Raw genomic sequence first — 5,411 nt, forward strand, 5'->3', positions numbered from 1 at the left:
GAGCTATCAACTCTTAGGAGTATGTAGGCCCCTTCTGCCTGAAAGGCGAAACATCTTAGAGCGTAAAGGACTGCTAAGAGTTCCAAAAATTTAATATGGTGATGTCTTTCCTCGGTGACGCATCGGAGAAGTTCTCGAGGTCGAAACGTTCTGTTCTAATGTTGCGTTGTGGCTTACTCAAAAGGGTGGTTTACCACCATAAAAGATCTTCGATTGAATCCGGCGAAGTCCTTTGAGCTTCAAGGTCCTTATCTGAAGATACAAGGGCTAGAAACTTTTCCCTCATTTAGAATACCGTACTGCTGGACAGACCGATATTAAAGACTCGATGAAGCTAGTGAAAGAACAAATCTTGCAGCGTTTCTTTCCGAGCAGAGTCAGTGTCATCTGGAGGAGCTTCTCTCTCTTGCCGGCTAGAATTGAAATCGCAAAGTGCTCCTTGTCCAAAAATAAAACCAAATATTTGGTGATTTTTCAGAGAGAATAACTCTCCACCTTCCTGACGATTTCTCAATCACAAGGTATGGTGATAAGAATTGTCCTTTGCAGTCCGCTACCTTCTCGATCGCCCCTATATCAAGCAATCTGCAAATCTCCTGAGCACAACCCCGACCTTCAGATTTGGAAGGACACTCGAGGGTTCACTGCTTTAAGATGGTGGTTATTGCGTGAAAGGCAGCCTCTTCTCCTTCTAATATTTCCTCAACTGGGGTCTGGAACGAAATGGTCAGCAACTGTTGCTTGCTGCCCTTGTCCTATTCGTCGCTCTCGACTGTCTAACAGGGGCGCGGGCGTTTCCGATCTGGCCGGCGCTAGCCGGTGATTTGATAGGTTGCTGAAAATGACAGCCATAAGTGCAGATAGGCGCGCCTCGAGGCAGGAAAGCGGCGCCTAATTTGAATTTTTCATAGGTTAAAAAACCTGTTGAGGATAGCGCAGCGCGGAACGCTACTACAAGTATCCATCCGGACGAGACATTGCATAATTGTATTACACTGAAGATGGCCACGTACCTTGGCCGAAACGTCTGTATAAATTTATAATAAAAAAAGAATTTTTGAGCAAATCGATCCAGCTCTTGCTCTGTTGACTTTATATTAAAACGATATTTATTTAAGTTTTTGATTTTATTTGAAATCAATTCTACTTGCCCATATGAAAGTTTATACGGTTGTTTACCCAAAACCCAACCATATTTTTTGTGTGATCAATCTTTTCATCACTCCTAAACAAATAAGATGCATGTAATCTAATGTAATATCTAATGTAATATCTTTAATCATATGAAAATGAGGCAAATTCGTCAAAATAGTTATCCCTTTGTGATAATCTTCATCATGTTGTTGTCTAAATTCAACATCTGTTCTCTTTATATTTGTCTGTGGAAAGCACAATATATTATTAACCCAACAACCTTCTGCCTTACATTTAGTGCAACTATAATAACCGGTATGGTTTTTTATATTTAAAATATAAGATTTAGCGGGCGCATCACATATTATAACTTTTATTTTAAAATCATATTTTTGATTGTTGATAAAAATTCCATTAGTAATCAAGTAAATTGCTTCATTTACAAATTCTTTCAAATATTCATTTGGGTTTTTCGGTTTACCATAACCATGATAGAGGGCTACCATTAAAACATATTTTTTCAAAACTTTAATAGACTTTATTTGAACTAATATTAGCCACAAACAATTTGAACTGCTTTTACTAATAAGCAAACCATTTATATTTACAGCTAATTCAAAAGATATACAATTAGGAAGGAATAGATCACATTGATTAATTAATATATTAATTGACTGTGCAATCCCAAAGTAATAAAAAGAACCGGTACCCATTTTTACAGAAGCAAGATCGCTTGGAGTAAATAACACTGTTTTCGGATCTTTTGGTAAATTATGAAACACGGTCAAATCATTTTCATTTTGGAGAATTTTTAAAAGTTTTCTAAAACTATTTTGAGTAATATTTTTCTCTATGGCCCACGATGCTAATTTTTTTCGCAATGATGTATCTTCATTTTTGGTGCAAGTGGATATTAAATCATTATTACTATTCATTATGTCCCTATTATTATTAACGCTATTTGAAGATGCCATAGAATTATTTAATATATTATTCGGAAAACTTTCTTCGATATTGTTAGCATGACAATTTAATTGAGTAACATTTTCGCGAACCTCTTTACTTAATGATACATTAATTGGCTGAAAGCCAGGACTTTGTGTATCAATATTTACATTATTTATATCTTCGATACTTATCACTTTATTGTTCGAACAAATAATTTTGGTCAATTCAATTGGGTTGGTATGGCTTTGTAACTCAATTAAAGCCAACGACGCTTTCACATTGTCGCCTATTTTTCGATTGAAATGTCTCTTAGACTTAATTTTTATTTTAGGCATATTTATAGGTGAGTATTAATTAAATTAGTAAATATTTCTGTAAACTTATAACTATTAATTAGAAATTAATTAAAAATTTACAAGAAAAGTTAAAATAATATTATTTTATAGGTATTATATTGTACATTACCGAATTATTAATGCGTGTATTAGTTTTCCGTTATATAAAATATCTGAAATAAAAATTAAAAACATAAACACACAAATTCATAAAATATGAAGTGGATTTAGCGGAAGAGTGAAAAGTTGTTACGCGATAAAGATAACGACCATTAACCCAGAAGGGGCACATTATTACACAATTAATGAAGAGGCAACCTCACCGTTACATCGCCTTCTGTCGCCTCTCTTCGTCTCTCTTTACGGCAGGAAGCAGTCGAGCGTTGGTCGTGGAAACTCAGGATCGGAAACAGCAGTAACCAACGCAAGATATGTATGTGTTCGATACAGCGGCCGGAACGCAACAAGAAAGACCAGAGCTGCCAGATTGAAGACATGAGCAACGAACAATTGAATGCACGCACAAGTAAAAATCGCATACGTGCGATGCACAAAACGCTCTGCGCAGCCATGTACCCACACAGCACAAAAAGTGTTAGGCACATGTCCGGCATATTCCATTTGGAATATTTGTAACATGCCAGGAATATTCCAGATCGTGGAATCCACGTTCTAGAAATGTGTTGGGAATGTAGAAATGTCCGCGGAAATGTCCTAAAAATTTTCACGTAGTAGGTATGTTCCTTTTGGTATATGCTTTCCACATTATTTCCACGTTCCTTCCACGACATTTCCACGTTCCGTTTACACGTTCTTTTCACATTTCTTCTACATGAATTGAACATGAAAATGACAAAATTTATTATTTAACTCTGATAAAAATATATTAGTACAAAAATGGAAAATTAATATATACTGTAATATTAATCAATACATATCAATATATATATATATATATATATATATATATATATATATATATTGATATATATTGATTAATATTACAAATATATATCATATATATTTTTCCATTTTTGTACTAATATATTTTTACCACAGAGATATAAATAATAAAATTTGAAAATCCGTGGAGAACCAGAGATTTCTCGTTGAAATGTGTAGACATTCCGTATACTTTCTATATATTTTTTTAAATGATAAATGTACCAACAACAGTAATTTTTAATAACACACTATTATTGAAAATCTATTGCTATTTCTATGAAAAACCGGAAAAGAGGATTGTATCTTCGGATAGTGTTATACATATATATACACACACTTAAAAAATAAAGTTGTATTTAACATACTATCATACTATCTAATATTTCTTTAAAACTTAAAAAAAGCGTTTCTTTGGCACACGCCAATCTTTGGGTTTCAAAAAAAAAAATAAAAAAAAAACAATAATAAAAACATAACCCATAAACAGTATAAATTAAAAATACAAATAATAATTGGTTATTGCTCTTCCTTAATTAAATTAAAAATCGTTTTAATATATATAGCCAATAGAGCAAGAGCTGGATCGATTTGCTCAAAAATTCCTTTTATTTATAAATTTCTACAGACGTTTCGGCCAAGGTACGTGGCCATCTTCAGTGTAATACAAATTATAAAATTTAGTACATGATTAGAGAAGCGTTGGTACTATTTTTTGACTAAGGAAACGCATCCTATTAAAGTGAAAAAACCAAAATTAGGGGTATTCTCACGGCTCAAACAAGTTGTAGAAAAAAATTATATAAATACCTCTGATAAACGTGTAGTACAATGTGGTTAGTAAAGTTATATACGTGTGAGGCCACGGACCGTCTAACTTGCAAATTAGAAAAAATAAACTAGATTGAAAGAAATTATAAAAAATTAGATAAAACAAAAATATGAAATCATAAAAATATAAAAATAAATTAATTTTGAATATCAATACCTTAACGGTTCGTCACTACTATGTAAAAGCAATTAAAACTATGACATGTGTCCACGGCTGTGAGTGGGACTCGACTGGTAAGGATGTAGGATGGAAAGGAAAGAGGGGATAGGTAAACGAAAACTACAGGGTAGGGAATTTTTTGAGTATTGGAAGATATGTATCCGGTAATGATTCTGTGTCCTCCTGTTTGTTCAGTCCTGTATTCTGTCTTTTTATATGTAGCATTTCGGAAGTTAATCTTTTACTGTAACAAGGTTCTCTGTCTAATATATCAATTTCGTCCCATTTGAAGTCATGATTAAAATCCATTCTGTGGCACGAAATTACTGAGGGGGAGCCTGATTTTTTATTAATATCCGTTCTGTGTTCTTTTATTCTAGTCCGTAATTGTCTTTTTGTCTGTCCTACGTACGTAGCGTCACAGTCTCGGCAAGAAATCTTATACACAATATCACATTGGTTCATCCTATCTAGAGAGTCTTTTCCAGTTTTTATAAATTTGTTCAATTTATTGTCACACGAAAAGGCCAACATACTGTCGTTATTTTTTGAGATTTGAATAAATTGTTCCGATAAATTTTTTACATATGGCACCGTAAAAATCTTTCTTTTGTTATTATTATTCGTATTTGCGTTGTTATTGTCTTTTTTGTTAAAATTTTTGTGTATATAAAATTTTATTCTATTTTTAATAGTTAAAAAAATAAAATCTAAAGGATAACTATTGTTTAATAAGATAGTTATTATGTCTTCTAAATTCTTTTTTTGAAATTGTGGATGGGATAACATTAGTACCCTATCAACCATGCCAATAATAACTCCTTTTTTGTGTGTTAAAGGGTGGTGTGAATGGAAGTTTAAATATTTTCCCGAGTATGTAGATTTATGAAAAATGTCAAAAATAATGTTCGAGTTGTCATTAATAATTAAAACGTTGAGAAAATTAATCTGATTTTTATTATTAACTTCCAGTGTGAATTGTAATCTTGGGTGTATAGAATTGAAAATGGAAAATGTTTCATTTATAAGGTTGTTAGGGACTGCAATGAGGATGTCGTCAA

The 5,411-nt window shown here is 32.6% G+C and overlaps 1 pseudogene; it reads right to left on the minus strand.

Moving 5' to 3' along the window:
- Positions 1 to 727: 727 nt before the first annotated feature.
- LOC136997836 (uncharacterized) lies at positions 728 to 3,303 on the minus strand (annotated as a pseudogene).
- Between the last annotated feature and the right edge of the window lie 2,108 nt (positions 3,304 to 5,411).

This window comes from Linepithema humile, chromosome 2 (assembly GCF_040581485.1).
Source record: "Linepithema humile isolate Giens D197 chromosome 2, Lhum_UNIL_v1.0, whole genome shotgun sequence".
Classification (NCBI taxonomy): domain Eukaryota; kingdom Metazoa; phylum Arthropoda; class Insecta; order Hymenoptera; family Formicidae; genus Linepithema; species Linepithema humile.